Raw genomic sequence first — 17,496 nt, 5'->3', positions numbered from 1 at the left:
CCAGAAACCTTTATTTTTTGCCTTATTCTGTAACCCACATAAGCTTTCTTCTTTCTTGGTTTCACTTCCTGGGAAGTTTGATATTGGGGTTGAGTAGTCTTAGGCATCATGCTCATCTAGTTAACCTATAAATGTGTGTCTCCTCTTTGTCACCACTTTATTTGACCACATTTTCCATTTCTTGCTTCCACCAAAATATTTTGGTGGACTAGTACATTGCCAAATCTGAATCATTTATCTTAAGAGGAAGGGCATGTCTTGCTTCTGCCCTAGTTATAAGGATGGTACTCTTTGGAAAATACGTTTTGACATGGGGCAAGCTCATGGGAGCTTTTCCATTTTATTTATTATGTTTTTCGTCCTCCTCAAAACCCAACATCACAACCCTAGGAAGTTGTTTTCATTCTCTTACATGAGCACACTGAAGAAGTGAATTTGTTAATGAGATTCTGGCTATGTCCACCTATGCTCTCAGTAAATCACGTTCACCATACCTTTTACTGTTCCTCGGTTCCTTACATACTTGAACATTTTCTTATTATTTATGCTAACCTCCTCTACAATCTTACTGCGCTTTTTTTCCTGTTCTTACCTTATCACTATTTATTGTCTCGTTTTGCAGTCATGCTCAGAACCTCTTTATAATATCTCACATGCACCACTTCTCACATATATGTTACATATTTGTTCATTAATCATTGGTCTTTGAGGAAAAGCAATTTTCTTTTTCTTTTCTCCCTTTTGGAGCTACTTTACAGATCTCTCCGTCTTAACTTCCTTCTAAAAAAATCTATCAGTGTTAATATCAAATTTTTTATCTTATCTCAAGCTGACCATGGCCTTATACTCCTCAACAGAAAACAGCTTGCCAGGAACAAAATAAATGAAAATAAATGATGAAGACATACAAATATGGGCTTCCATGATGAAAACTCTACCAGGCTCCAGTCGTCTGTGGGTATTGCCTCAGGACAATATTCTTGGTCTCCTACAATAAATTCTATTTCTAGGCTTTGCAGTTTTTTTTACTTTGGGTTCTGGTCTCTGCCTTGTATCTCCTAATTTCTGGTCTTTTCCTACCTCCCCATCTCTTCGTACAAGTGGAAGGAGTGGGTAAAACTCAGCACACAAGTAGAGACCGGGACATAGAAATACACAGGCTGAGCTGTACTCTGATATTCAGCCATTGGATTCTGTTGGTGTGCTAGGACTAGAGTGCCAAATACATCAGAACAAAGGCTATTTACAAAATATTCACACCAAAGTTGTAGATGCTAATCTTTGTAACCACACATGCTGCTGAAGGCTGATGAGAACTAAACATGTATTCCAAAGCATGAGGGAGTACCCTAAATATAACTCCTCTGACAACATTACATGCTGATGTGTCTTTCAGTACTCATAGAAAAGGGCAGCTGCTCAAGTCAGTACTGCTTACATGTGAAGAAACTTTCCATGCTGTATTTTCTGATTCTCTTATTCTGTTATGTCTTGTGAATTTGGGAAATAGACTTTGACTTGATTACTAGATTAGGAATCACTAAGGTGAGTAGGGTTTTATCTGTGTAGAACAAGATACACCATTAGCCACTTGTACATTTTCAAAAATCATGAGCACAATACTTGCTTAGGAAGCAAAGGAAAATTTCATTATTTTTGTTCATATATATGTGTATATTAGTATACTCTCTCATTTGCTAGATGTTCCTTTGTATTGATCAATGAGTGACCAAAGGGAACAAAATCTCAAGCATTCTCACCAGAATTCACCAGAAAACATTCAGTTGAATGATCTACTTGGAGCAATGCCTTTCATCAACACTGACACTCTTTATTGATAGGCACTGAAATAGATTTCAAGGGAAGAGCCCAGACAGCCAGAAGCCCAGTGAGTATGGCAGTAATGAAGGAGGTAGGAGACAGTCTGAGTCCCTGCTTTGCCTAATGTAATCAGGGACTTGTTGCTCTGACATTGCAATCTGAGTGTAGGCTTCATCTGGCCCCTTATAGATGCCTTCAATACAGGCTTCTACATCTGAGCTCATCATCCATACTGCCTTATGGCTGCTGGAAAGATTCAGGGATTTTTAGTACATGTTACTCAAGCCCTAAGTATGACTGCTGTTCTCCACTGGCTGTAAGTGGAGGGAGTTAATCAGAAAGAGAGTTCTACCCTGCACACTCTGCAGCTCAGATAGAACCCCCTGGACACTCAGTCAGCTCCACAGCATGAAACAGTTTGAGCAGGAAAAGTAGATGGGCTCATCCCACCTCCTACACATATGGCCACCTACCTGGGTCACTAGCTGCCTTTTCCAGGTGCTTCCTGCTGCCATGGTCCAGCATCATCTGCCCTTCTCTGCTGCATGCAGATCACTTGCACAGCACATTGTGAGGTTTGCAGGCAATGCCATGTCCTGGTCTGCTCTTCTGTTTGCTTTTCTTGCTTTAATCTGCAGTGAGTGATGCACTTCACACCTGACAGCTCATCCTCTAGAAAGTCCATACCAGGTCATGTGCTCATATTTTAGTTACCACGCCATTTTTCATGCTGTGGTTATATATACACTAATTTCCACAGTCCCCTAGAAGGATTCATGGGGACCAGGTACTGCCAATTAACTTCCTTTAACTGACAAAAAGTTTACACTGTTCCATACTGAGGGCTTGTCATATCACCTGTGATACCTATTGGGGTTTAGTACCTTTCAAGTAAGGTGTTTTCCCCTTATCTACTGCTGCTGAAAGAGAAGAAACAGCTCATCACATTTGTAATGCCATTGTTTCCTAGCCTGATTAAATCCTTCTTCATTCTTGCCCTTTGGGATAAGAATTAGTTTTCTTTAGTGTTTCTACTTTTGCCACAGCAACACGTATTTCTTCAGATTGCTCATGCCATAAAAAATACAAGGTGAAGTTTTAGAACTGGAACACCAACTGATATACTGATATACCTGGAGCACCAAGGTGTAAAAGTATTAATATAGCTGCAAGGGACAGCCAGACAGCCACATAATTTAGAGCAGTGTCAGGGCTGTTCTAAAATATGCAGGTGTTCCTGACCCCCACTGAACTCTCCATTAGCCAAGGATCATTGCAACTATTAGCCTCTGCTGCTGTATTCCCTCACTAGGCTGAACTAGGATGAATTTCAATTTCTGCTCCATTCCCTTCCCTTCCAGCTTTATAGTCTCTTTCAAGAAATATCCCCTATTGCATTTCCAACACATTACAATATTCCAGTCAATTTTCATTAGCACAACTTTCATTTGCTTGAATTTCATCCTGTGTCTTACGTGCTTGTGTTGCCTCTCCTTGCACATATTTTCCTGGTGATAGACCGTGTCACTGGATCCGAACTACTCCCCAACTTCAACTTCATTGATCGAACTTGGCACCTTTCCTAGAATTAGGACTGTGTAGGCTCAGACTACACAAGCTTGGCTGTTCAGCTGGCCATGTGAGATGGCAATCTTGCATTACTTCTGGAAACCCATTCCCCCACTTCACTTCTGCATCGTGGCTGTCCCAATCAATAGCCAAGTAATTAAAATCCCTCATGATCAATGTTCTAGCTGTTTTACAGACTTCTCTTATCTGTAAAAACATTTCCCAACCTACTTTCTTTGCTTGCCCTGGGGGTCTGTAGCAACATCCAAGAATAGCATGACTGCATTCATTGTCCTTCCTCAGCTTCTGCCCAAACAGTCTCTGCTCTGACAGACAAAACATTTACAGTGTTTCCTGCTCTGGGCATGGGTATACACTACTGTCTCTGCTGTGATTGAAGAACACAGTGACCCCTTAGTAGACTTTGCATCTCCCTACTCTGTTTTCAGTCCACTCTAGCTCACACATTCCAGGAATATCACACTTAGCCTTGGAAATGCATGTTTTCAATTGCTGACCTTATTAATATGCTCACAGCATTTGTATAGAAGCTATTTTCTCCTCCCACCTTTGCTTTACATTCTCATTATCTCCTACAACGACAACCAGCGGATACATTACCGAGAGATCCATGCATTCCCTCCTTTAAATTCTTCTCCTCCCACACCACTAATCTAAAAAAATGGCTAGATCATTTCCTTATTAGTGGACAATCTGTTTGCTCCCATAGGGTGTAGAATAATGCAGGCCATCTCTCCTTTGCCATTTTGCTTTCTCTGTTTTGTTATTTACAACATGTCGAAGTCTCAGATTCCTCCTTCTCTTGATCCCCCCCCCCCTCCCCTCCAATCAATCAAATCCCTTAATTTTACTGTGCTAAAATGAGCCACTTGCATACTGGAAAATGCCATTATGCTGCTTTATTCTTCCATGAACTAGCCATGGAAGCAAAGGTTTCTTTTTACATGTGCAAAGCTTTCTTTTTACATGTCTCCCCTCTACATAATTTATAGAAATCACCATCCATTATGCTAGACTTGTTTTAAAGCTTTTTTATCTGCCATAACCCACTCACTAGAAATGCCCTACCTCTTCTCCTGGAAGCATTTAAGTTGTGTGCATTTGTGTGATGATTTGGTGTTTTAAACAACTGTTTGCAACATCAACTTTGCCATCAACACTTCTCTGATCTAATTGTGCTGCAGATTTCAGCATGCCCATTTCATCATTTTGTGAGACTGCAGCTTCTGAAACATTAAAACTGGGAAATTTTCTAGGCACTGCACAAGCCCCCCTCTCTTTATTACACTTATTCCCTCCTTTACTACCACTTTTCAGTTACCCAGAAACCAACCTTTACAGCCTCCTGCTTCTGCTGGAACACGGCTGCTTCTCCAGCACAAGGCTGTGCTTCCAATGCACTCATCCTGCAACTTGCTCACAGCTGGTTCTCCTCCTCCTCTGTCACTCCTTCAGAGTATGAAACCAGCCATCTGTCATCAGTGAACCTCTCATATTCATTGATCTTCCCCAGCACATCAACCTGTCTTTCTAATTCCACTCTCCAGTTTCTTAGTGCCACAGCAACTGGCTGTGTGTGCACATACGTACGTGTGTGCACACACAGGGTATTGTTCTGCCTTTGCCAATCCCCATGTTCAAAACACACAGCAGCTGAAAAAAAAAAAAGTCTTTTTAGCTTTTTGTTTCTGAAACCAGGGCAAGGAGAGGATGACTGCAATTCAGTCACAGAGAGTAATAGATAAAGTGAACGTTATTTCATGACACAAGGAAGAAAGAAGAACTCAAAAATAACATGGGGCACCCCTGATTCTTGAGGAGTTGCATTTATGAGGAGTGGCGCCCACCCAAGCACTACAGCTCCTAGAGAATGTGCTGTGATAAATTACAGAGCTTCTTTTCCCTTCTAGCATGCAGTGTGGTGCAGGTTGGGGTACAGAAACAGAGCTGCACACTCTCCTTTCTCTCTCTGACCAATATGGATCCATTCTCTATTGACAGCATCCCCAAATCTTCTTCTTACTGCACCTGTGGTCCATTCTCTCATCCTTGTACTGTGGACTCTAGTGCTGTGTTTGTACAGTCAGATCAGTGGCCTTGCCTCATGGCTAGTGCTGGTGGCCACAATGGAGTGAGAAATAACAAAAACAAGAGTAATAACACTAATATCAAGTCACTGTCAAGTCAGTACTTCCATAATATAAGTAAAGCCAGAAGGAGCTACTACTCTTATATGATCTACAGTGTTGGGAGGCTTTTGGACCTCTTCTGGTAGCTAAGGTTAGGTCCAAATAGTACTTGTGCCACTAACTCGACCCCAGACTGTTCAGCAGAGGAATCAGGCTGGCTGAAAGTAGCATCCAGGCTTTCTGGTTTCTTGGCTCTATTTCTCTTAAAGGGTGCAACCAAGTCCTCTTTTTTATGAACACAGTCGGCTGAAATCAATCAGATCCTAGGATGACAGTGACTTCTGTTCTTGCATGGCACAAAGATGCTTATGTTTTCAAAACAAAAAAAAATCTATGAAAACATAATTCATCTTCTCTCACTTCCACTAAATCACACTACAGTCTTGTGATTTTCCTACAGCTGATGACATCAAATTAATATCTACAGAGGCAATACCTCTCACATCAAATGTTGTAATATTTGTAAAGTTCTTCTGTGTCAGCCAGCCTGCTGTATTTGAACATTGTATCCCTCTGCAAAAAGCACTGTAACATTTTTGGTAGATGATGTCTACTGCATATGATCAAGGGCTGATTGTTTTTTAAACCTTGGGTATCTTGTCTGAGTTTTTTATTCCTCAAAATTCTTAAACTATTTAAAACATATGATCAGTTTATCTTTGTCAAGTTGCATCATTATGGTAAAACACCTTTACTGTTGTACAATAGAAAGAAGAGGCATCTTGTAATACTTAAAGCCCTTGTTTTGCCCTACCTTACCTTTTCTTGAACCTTGGCCTTAACTGGTACCTGTGATCTTGCTAATTCACCTACAGAAATTAGGAGAAAAACACTTGGACTATGAGGAAGATGTTTCTTTATACATAATCCAATTTATTTACCAATTATATCCAGAAATTTTTGTTTCTCTGAAAAATTGTGAAGAAAAGGAACTTCCCTATTTAAGAATTCAAGCCTGTCTCTCAGCAAGGGCTTTGGTAAAACCTCTTCCAGGACCACCTCACCCTGGTTCTCTTACCTCCCACCATCTGCTCAGCACCCAGATCCCTACATTTGCAATGAAAAAATGCTTTGGCCTGCACGAATTCAAGATGACTGGCTTCCCCCTAATCCCTCAGGTGAGGCTTTTCACTGTCTTTATCTTTCTTCATAAGGAAAACTTTCTCCATGTAACACCAGTGATATGTGGCTACAAACCCATTTACTTAATGAGGTCAGCAACTGCCTGCAGATGACAGACAACTTGATTGCAGCCATTAGCAAATTCCACCATGACAAACACGTATTTTTCGTGACTATTTTAGCAAAAGGTGCTGGACTAACATTTCTGTAGAGTGAGGTTCTCTCTTGACCTACAAGGCCACTCTTACACAGGCATTTTGCCCATTTCCCCCTTGCCACCTACTCATGCATTTGGCAGTACCGGTGGCCCATTTCAGGCAGTCTGATTTCTGCTGCTTGTCTTTGTGCTTCTACAACTGCCTCTGTTGGCAGGCACAGGTTGCATCTTTAGCTGGGTCAGGGGACTGATCTGGCTGAAAAGTAAGAGGAAAAATCAAAGATTGTTTTCAAGAAAATTGTTTTTCTGAGCTTATTCACCATTCATGGGCAATGGGTGAGGGCTTCATGCTTCCATAAGACTTGGATGAGGCCCTGTGGAAATTTTAACTAGTCTAGGACAAATTCTGCCACATTCTACTACAGCTGTCCCTTCTTCCCATGTTGTGGATGCCACTGAAGACAGTGCCACACATCCAATAAGAAGATGAGATTTCCCACTTACTTCTTAGAGTAGTCTGATAGTTGACTTGGTTTAAGACTGAATTTAAACAAATTAAACTTTTTTTCTCCCCATCCAGTTTCTTTCAAGAAAACTTGTTTCCAAATTTCTGTTCTCATATTGAAGACTCTTTCTACAAAGTTTCTACCTGAGAAAAATCTGGTTTAGTTTTAGCTCCTTCAGTAAGTCTGAGGAATCCACTCATATGACTTGTCTGACAAAGATTGTCCATGCTTGCAAATGGTGTACTTACTTACTTACAGGAGTAAGGGAACTCCTGCAACAAAATACAAACGGAACAACTGAAAAAAGGAGGAGAGAGAAGATCAAAAACTCAGTCATGGCCAAGATTATTACAGAAGTTTTAAGCAAGAACTTTGTGTAAAGTCATGATGCATTGCACTCACAGGAACATCACCCATGTCCACACCTAATCTTTCCAGCTTGGATATGTTGAACTGCCTCAGCCAAAACAAACAAGAGTCCTAAAACAGTTCTGACCAGCTAGAGAAAACTTTCCACAGTTCTTCTTAGGCCTACATTGGATTTTCTGCTGGGATGATCTGCAGGTGCTCTATTAATTTCTGTAATGTAGGCAGCACATGCCACAGATGTTGTAAGGTGTTCCACCTGGTGGCCACTGCTGTTCCAGAAGGTTTGGTCTCTTCTTATCATGCCAGCTGGCTCCAAGGAAATATCTCAAATAAACATGGGTGTCCCAAACAGCAGAACAAGACTGAGTTTTAGCAACTGAATTTCTCCCCTATGCTTAATGGCTGTTGAAGCAGTGTAGCTGTGGGGAAGGGAACCCTGTCACCTTTGTCTCCAGGCTCAGACATGTGCTCTGGTCCTGAGCACACATGGAAAACCCCAGGGAGATGAGCTGTTACGAGTCGCACCAAGAGCTCTTTCACAACTCCCCAGCCAAGTAAAAATTAATAACAAGAGGTTTGGGAGCTGATTCTCTTCTGTAGTTGCAATTCACTCCCTTCCTCAAAGGCTGACTGTACCAGAAATGGAGTGAGATCTCATACCCTGAATACTTGCTTGGCTCAGCCCCAGCCATCTCAGAGTGAAACAGGGCATTCTGCTATGCAGGGTCATGACTATCTCTGTACCGCCCTCACTTCTCAGTGACTCTCTCCAGGGATTGTCCTCACTTTCTGTCACACTGGAGCAAGCATGAGCAAGAATGATCTCAATGTCTTCAAGCATGGCACTGATGTCTTAGGGACACAGGGTCTCCCCACCTACTGCTTCCACCCTTCAGCAGCAAGGTGCAGCCCTACAGCTCCAAGAAGTCTGGTTCATCACCTCATGCATGGACACAGGCTTAAGTGGAGTGCTCTCTATTGAGGATCAATAGCAGCATTACAGCTCCTCAATCCTTCCTATATCTTCCAACACACTTATGCTTCCCTGCACATTACAGAAGAGCTTACCTTTGATCATTTCCAGTTGTTCCTCTACCTCACTTTCCTTTCAAAGCAATAATCTCCCTGCAGCAACATTCACCCAGAAGTGCACCTATAACTGATGAACACTGCTAGGATGGATGGCTCAGGGGAAAATGAGAAATATGTGGGCTGTGGGTGGTGGAAGGGAAGAGCTGATGGGTGGAATAGACTGCTAAACAATTTAATTGCTTTTTCTGTTTTTTGCTGTGGAGAAATGTGCAGTTTACCAACCTTAGCTCAGCTACTGAGTTTTTTGTGTATGTGTGCAATAACATATATAACTCAATATAAGTATTTGCACACTTAGTTCTGCGTTACTTAAATACTCCATTGAAGAGTATGTTGTAGAGCCATACTGCATTTCCACCTATGAAGAATAAACCATGTAACTCATGTGGGTGCCAGAGACCTCCAACAACTAGTCTCTGTAAACCCTGGAGGGAATGCTAAATCGAGCTGAAAACTTTTGTTCCAGCATTATGCATCCACTTTTCCTGTTAACCTGTTCTTCCCTCAATCAGAGGATTTTGGGTTTGCTCCAGGCAATACCCTCTCAGGAAGGAGAAAGTATGTGATGTGATTCCTGTTCTGGTTTTAAAAGCTATCCAGAAAGAAAGTGTGGGAGGACACGTTGCATAACAATGATATTTTTAAAAAGGGAAAAATCCACTTCAGTTTTGAAGATTGTAGGGATTCAAGGATTTGTTGTACTCCAATATCTAGAGTCATGAGGGGAGATAAACACCTAAACAGAGAAGTCAATTTGGTGTGTGAAAGATGGAACTTCCTATCTTCCATCTGCTTGCAGTGACTTGAACCTATACATTTTCATTTCCACAGTTTTGTGCTGACCAGTGGTCCATAAAGCAAGCTGGGATGCTGGGGATACACTGCTAAAGCTGTTTCACTACACATGGAAGACACTGATGTTCACTTGGCTGAAGGAATAAAGGAACATGGTTTTAAAATTCCCTGGTCATATCAGAGTCCTAGCCAGGGACTTGGTTTAGATAAAGCAGACATGAGATTTGGGGAATATATTCTCATATTTAATTTCAACACAACACATATTGTTAAGAGATGTCCATTCAGAATTGTAAGACTATTCACACACAGTGAAATTAGTAACTTGTACCTTACTCTTACAGCCCAATACTTTGCTTAAAAGACTTCTGACATTAAATCTTCTAAAGGTGTCAGTCTAAAGTTCCTGGATGAAAAAAATGCCTTTCAACATCAGCCTTTGGCCACCTGATCTTTGAGATGGCCAGCACTGCTGGTTGTACTTTAAAGGTACAAGAATGGAAAGATTCACTGGTTAATAATGTGAAACAGTGTTCCAGGGAATGATATACAGTAGCAGTACAAACTCAAGTAATAGGGCAGAAAAATACTGCCAGATGAGGAAATGTTTGTGAGAATTGGGTATTGGCTAAACAGTTCATTAAATCCTTCATAGTCCCATCATTGTTTCCCATTTCTTGTCTCAGTTCTGTCTCAGCCAAGAACAAGCGGCTGTAAAGCAATTTCCCAGAACCAAGAATGCCAAAATATTTCTCAGTTCTAGTACTTCATTTCTATTTTACTTTGGATTAGGTGAACCAAGAATGCCAAAATACTTCTCAGTTCTAGTACTTCATTTCTATTTTACTTTGGATTAGGCATGAAGTGGTTGTTTTTATGTGAGTGAAAGAATGTGAACAGAGGATGAAATCAAAGTGTGGTAGAAGTAGCTACAGCTGTCTTAGACTCTGAGGAAAACAGTGCAATAGGAATAGACATAAAGTTGTAACAGAACGTATGAGAGAACAGCCAAAAAGTCTCCAGTGTTGATTTGGATGACAAAGATTGCACAGAACTCTTCCCACAGAAAACTGTATGTGCCAACCCCTGTAGCACTCCTGACTTACAGCTAACATGGGTCATCAACAGACAATTCACTTTTGGACAAATCATGATAGATTTCCAAAGCTATGTGTAGGAGGAAAAGGACTGAGCAAAGCCTGTGTGTTAATCATCATTCTGACAAAAGGCTTCTATTTGATCTTTAATACTTGGTCACAGGCTCGGTGTGACACAGTGGACATTGCAGAGAGATGATGAGTGTGGATCTTATTTCATTATCCATGTGCTCATGTGTACTGAGAGACAGTTCATGCAGCCATCTGCTCTCACTGTGCAGTCATGCAACAGTTTTTCACATCTTTGTCTTCTGATTGGCCTTCTTTCACTCTAATTTTCTGTCTTGTTTAAACTAAGAAGGACAAATGGCTAGAAAGTAGTGCTTGCTTTTTTCTGTCAGCTCACAGCATCACAGTAGTGTATTTATACCAGTAGCAGCTCTAAAGCAATTTGCAAGTATGAAACAGGACAGAACAGCCTTAGAGCTTCCCCCAAAGTGCTGAAGAGAGTTATTTTTGCCTTTTTTTTCCTTTGCCACCTTTACTCTGTGTTGATATATATGCTTAAAGGGGAGTCAAAAAAAAAAACATGGTATATACTACTTCATAGCTGACAATTTTGACTCTATTTTGACTCTATTAATCCTGTCTTCCACCTCATAATAATAAGTTGATACTGTCCCTTATCATACCTCTTGCCTCTGTTTTGCAGCCAAAACCCACTCTGGTCCCCAGTTCATGCATACAAAAGTGCTGGTACAAACAGTACCTCTGTACATTTGAGGTCATTCTTACCAGATGTTAGAAATAATTACTGCTTTCACAGCTTTTGGGCTTTTTTTGCTGGCCACTTCACTTGGTCTAATAAAGTCAGTTAAAACAAAGCAGGTTGCATGCTGAAGTTCCTTTTCAGCCCAACAGGGAAAGCCTTTGAGGGAGTTTTGTCTTTCCCACTCTGTATCAAAACCCTCCAGATTCTCAGACATCCAACAAATCTTAGCTTCATCTTGAAACAAAAAAAAGGTACCAAGAAACCTAAGCTGAGCACATACATTTGCCTGATAAAACTGGCTAGACAGGGACCCAACGGGAAATCCAGGAGCAGTCTATATTCTGTTCACTCCATGCAATTTTTGTGCTGGATAGACAACTTGCTAACAACCTGTATGCCCATTGCTTAAAGGAAAGGAAAGGACAGGCTGAGGGATGAAAGGAGACAGCCAGACAGCTATAATTCAGACTTTCATAGAGCTTTTAGACTCAGATGCTCCTGAAATTCATTTATAAAATCATGTGAACTTTCTCACTGAAGGAATATCAGCAGTGATACCATTGTGGGGGAAAGAAAAGATTGCAAGCTTTGAAAATATGACCATAAGTGCTTTGCTGAATAGTGTTCAAGTGGGTTTGAAACTAGGCAAAATGAGTTTGTCTGTCCCTACTTAAAACCACAGATTAGATAAGTAGGAAAATATTTTCTCTGCTAAGCTATCAGCACTTGGCTTCTCTTTTAATTATAGTCAAATAATGTAACAAAGGGCAATTTCCATAACATTTATTCTAACAATTTCTTTCATTTTACATCACAAAATTATTCTGAACTTTTATCAGGACATGTACAACACCTACTACTTTGTACTTTACCTTGATGCTGATGCCTCTGAAAGAGCAGTAAAAGGGAGATACCTGTTAATTGCCTCTCACCTTGCCTTCAGAGACCTGTTAAAAAAACTCTGTAATTCCTGCACACCTTATACTATTAAATACAATTGCATGGTTCTTTGCTGATAAGCCATCTCACAATCTGAAATCACTTGATTTCTGACAATGTGTTGACTCTATTGTCCCAATTTCCACTTCTCAGCCTGGCACTTCATTGCCTGTACACACACTGGATTACCCATAGTGAGTAAACAGCCCATCCTGAGAATCACACCAGTTTTTCTCATTAGAAGACTATTCTAAAAAATTATGAAGACCAGCCACTTGTGCTAGCTTTGAGTTGTGTCCTGTTTTCTCACAAAATTGGAATCAGGAGCTTCCTCGGAGTCTGAACAAATAATAGCTCGCATTTTACAGATGGAGCCTTATTTCAGTTGTCAGAGAACTTGAAATTAACAGGGAAATGCTCAGTGAAATTATTAATGACATCTTTTTTAGGGGAGAACATTTGAAACTAAAGAAATTATATCCTTGAAACAAAAAGGAAGAGTGAAGGGTCTTCTACATTATTATTTAGAGAAATGTCATAGAAAACCAAAGCATGAAATATTTATAAACTCTGCTTTGAAGACCCCTATAAACTGCTACTGAGTTTCTTTAAAATGAATATGCAGTCCATGATTTCAAAGCTTACTGTATCAGGTCCTCAAGGTCTTTTAAAACAATTCATTTTAACTTCAGACATGAAAGAGAAAAATGAATGTAACAAGTCTCAAAGAAAGCTTAAATCTTTGCATTTCAGGTTATGGTTTTGGTTTGCTCTTTTTTATTGATCATTTATGTACTAATTCTAAAACGCATTGCTCATATTTAATGTCATACACTAGAAAAACAGTTACTCTAGGCTACATTTAAGGAAATAACATATATTTTTTAAACTCATAAAACTATTTTGGAGGAGTTCCTATACTTAAAGAAAAAGCATCCAAACCACATTCCTCAATATTGACAATAATGCTGTCCAGTAGACATCTCTTCAAGAAACTTTTGATCTCAAATGTTACTTTGTTGTTAAAACTGAGCCCTATGTAATTGTCCCCTCCATTACAGCAAGAACAGTGTCCCTCACTCAGCCTGAGCCGGTGGCAACAGACTTGTTAAAAGCAAAATATTTTATGTCAGGTCTGTAAAAAGGAATGAAGGAAACATTTAAATATGAGAGAAAAATCTCCCATTGCTGCATTTTTCAAAGAAAAACTAATCATTTGCAAGACAAATCATCATTTTTCCTCAGCTGAGAGGGATTTTCTTTCTGAAAGGATATTAAACTCCTAAAATGTTATGTCCTATCTGGAGCCCTGAACTCCTCTGTTTAAAGCACAACATCAGAGAAGCAATAGTTCTTTGTTTAATGGAAACAAAATCCCCAGAAAACTAGGGCTGTTCATCCTCCCTTCTCAGAGCTTTCTTAGGAGCTTTAAGATATTTTTCTGCTGATGATTTTGTGCACTTCCATCTGGAAGGCGATGATTTATTTTTCCATTTTCTGAGAGGAACTGGAGTGAACATGGCTGTTTATTTTTCTACTTAGATAGTGCCTTACCATGCCAAGACAACTCTGAGCACCAGCCTCATCAATTAATATCAGCACCACTCTGAGAATGGTGTTTGCTAAGAAACTGTTGCTGCAGAACAAGCAAAATGAGGACAAAACATTGGTCCAAGAGCTAGAAGAGGCAGAGGGGAGCCAGGATCTGTGGATCCTGGCCCAGGGAGCACAGACGGGGTAATGCTGTCTCCCTGGCAAACTCCCCTCCCCTGCAGACCACCCCCCTCCCCACCAGCACCTCCTGGCTTTGGGCTCTGCACCTGGGTGGGAGGGGCTGTGCTGGGATGCCATGCACACACCATATGGAGCCTCCTCCATGTGCAGAGCAGCAGAGCTGAACGCTGACACAGCTGGGGCTGTGAAGCCGCGCCTCACAAGGCATCTGCAGCGCTTTGGGACATTCCTTCACCTAACCAAGGGAGAGCCAGCCTTGGAAGAGACTCCCAGAAATGGCTCCATGCACCAGTTGCCCTCCTCATATTTAATAAAAGAGAGGGGAAACAGCAAGTTCACCTTCCCAGATTACACATGAAGCTGTAATTGCTCCTGCTGAAATGCTGCTGCACCGGCAGCGTTTGGACAGAAAGTGAGCGCTCACTGTGGCATTTGCCACTGTGTTTTTCTTTCATCTGGATGGAAGGAGAGATGTTGCTCAGTGGACTATCTTTTCCGTGTATTAGCACACATGTACAACCCAGGTATGCCTCATCCATGTATTTATTTTCCTCTCTCTGTGGTCCCATATTCCTGCAGCAGTCCCACCAGAAGTGCTACGTAGTGACCTTTAACAATTGCTTTGCTTGGTCTCCACAAGGAACAGACAAAGGTACCCTTTTTATGCCATCTGTAGTGATGAATAGCAAAGAGAAAACTACAGGCTTTGATCAGTGAGACTTAAATGACTTTTTAGGCCATAACTGTGAGTGTAGGTCATAACTGTGAATGATGACAATCAACTGCTCATGGAGGAGTACACAGACTAACCAGTAAGGCAAACAAAATAAACAGGAGCAGAGAGAGGAGGCAAGGGAGGAGGGGAAAGAGTTGCTAAAAAACAGGAGTAAATTATTTATTTAAGATCCCACAGGAAGGTGCTAAAAGAGGCAGAAAAGATTAATTTTGTACTTCCCAATTCAATGTTCTGTGTATTGTAGAACACAGGCTGGACTGTTTTGCTGGTATAACACACCACTCATTGTACACTTCAAAGCTGATATTAATATTTTCTCTGCCTCTTTACACGATCCCATAAAAAGGAGTCTCTCTGCCTGAATGTAAAAACTATTATCAGGCATGCAGTTGACCAAATTCTGCCCAGATGTTGCAGTGTGGTTGCAAACTATATGTCAGCTGTTCTTTTTGCTGCTCACCATGCAGCCAGCCTGTTCATCTGGCCATATGGAAGATCCATGGGAAAAAAAGAATAGCTATTTGTGCATTGGTATTGAAAGTCAGAATAATACAGCCTTTAAGATTTAATGGGTGCTCAAGCTGCCTTACAAATAACCTGCTTTGTCTGCATTATTTTGTCTATGTCTTTCCTTATGAAAAACAAAGAATAGAAAAGAAAGATCAAAGATTTCAAAAGCAGCTTTGTTTTGAAAGCCAAAATGCCTTACCCCCTTCAAACAACAGGGAAGGTTTCTATACACAGGCTTCAGACTTACACTGCACCTTGGCCTGCCACAGTAGATGACAGCTCCACAAGAAGCATTTCAACTCCCTGTGCCTCCCCACATTCTCTCCTTCCCCACAGACACGGAGCCCAGCAAAGCCTGAGGTTCACTCCTCCTGCCAGCCTGCCTGGAAAGCCTTTGCACAGTGGAAATAGCAGCAGTCCCCAAGGGAAGGGGAACACACAAATTATGAGAAATGGATATTTCCTGTTAAACAGGATAAGGCAGAGGTTTGTAATATGATTCCCAGACATCACTGAAGACAAGGAGAGATCTGAGGTGGAAACTCAAGCTTTTTATCACACCACATTTGCACAGTACAATGAAGCTCACATCTCATATGCTGGAGGCTGATGTCTTGCAGCCACCAGGAACTTAGGTGAGCTGGACTTGCAGCTATGCCAGTGGTGGGATTGTGGTGGGGAAGAAGCTTTTGAAGATTTGGGCATGGCAAATTTGAGCAGCCAGATTGGGTACCTACAGACCATGCACTCCCAGGAGCAAGTGCCTCAGTTGGGCTGGCACCAGTACTTGCATGCTTACAGCACTGCTTGGAAGCCTCTTTTTATCCCTGTTGACTCTTTGGGCAGTCTACATTCACAGTTTAAAGCTGAACTGTGAAAAACCATTTCCTTCTTTATGGACAACACCTCACCATGTGAAAAATCTGTTCCTCTAACCCCAAGGACTTGCAGGTACCAAACTTTCTGAGACAGAGCCTTCCACAGCGCCGGGCTTGGGTCTGTCCAGAAGGTCTTCGCACGTGTGAGCCCCTGTGTGCACACAGTTATCTGCTTTGCACGTGGAAGCCTGAGCCTGTGCACGGCCACACGGGCGCAGCTTCAGACGTTTGATAATTTGGCCCTGGCTGCGCTGTCAGCTGCTGTCACTTTCTGTTTAGCGCAGCGTTCATAAGGCAGCAGCTAATGGGGCGGGAGCATGGGGAGGAATTCTGGCAAAGACAAGTCGTTGGGATATTTATTTGGCCGTCCTTATGTAAAAGAGTGCAAAAATGGAGCAGTAAAATATTGTAAAACTTAAGCTGATACTTCCACTAATTCGAAGTGGCAGTTTTTAAATAGGGTTGCTTCTGTTTGTCACTTTCAATCATAGAATGCCAATAGTGGTACTTAGAAGGACTTAATAGTCTTAAGAAAATAAACTGTCCCCCTCCCCCCAGAGCAGAACAAACAGAGCCATATTGTCATGCCTTGAGATACATCAAGTGTGCCGTGCAGGGAGGGGGCGGCTGCGCGTTTCCTCCTTGGCCGACACAAACGAAAGTGACAACTTGTCAACTCTCTCGTCCTGTTCACTTTACATCCTGCTCTGTTTCTTGTGCTCTCTTGCCTTTCCTTTTCTGCTCTTCCCATTTCCAGACTTGGTCTTCAAAGGAAAAGGGCACTCCCGTGTCGGCAGCTTTTAACTGCGTTTCATTTGTGCACACCCTTTTCCTGAATTAAAAATAACTCCTTTCCCCAACTAGTTTTCACATGTTAACAGGACTTGTACCTGCAGTGAAGCAAGGCACAGGCACGACTTAGGCTTACTGAGGGATGGGAGGAGACAGCCATTTTTCCAGGTAGGGAAAGGCAGAGTGCTTCATGCCCCACACACTGGTCAAGCCAGAAACAAGCAGCAGACCTACCATGAGGCAGGAGGTCCTGTGCCATGTCCTCTTTCCCAGCAGCAGGATGAATCCGCACCATTTGCAGTTGTTACTACAAAGCCCCTGCAAAATGATGGCCAGGGCCTTGCCTGGACTAATCCTGGTCTTACTCAGGTAAACTGAGAGCCACTGGGCAGCAGCA

Source organism: Lonchura striata, chromosome 3, assembly GCF_050655825.1.
Source record: "Lonchura striata isolate lonStrDom1 chromosome 3, ASM5065582v1, whole genome shotgun sequence".
In the NCBI taxonomy this organism is placed as follows: Eukaryota; Metazoa; Chordata; class Aves; order Passeriformes; family Estrildidae; genus Lonchura; species Lonchura striata.
This window is presented reverse-complemented; position numbering follows the sequence as displayed.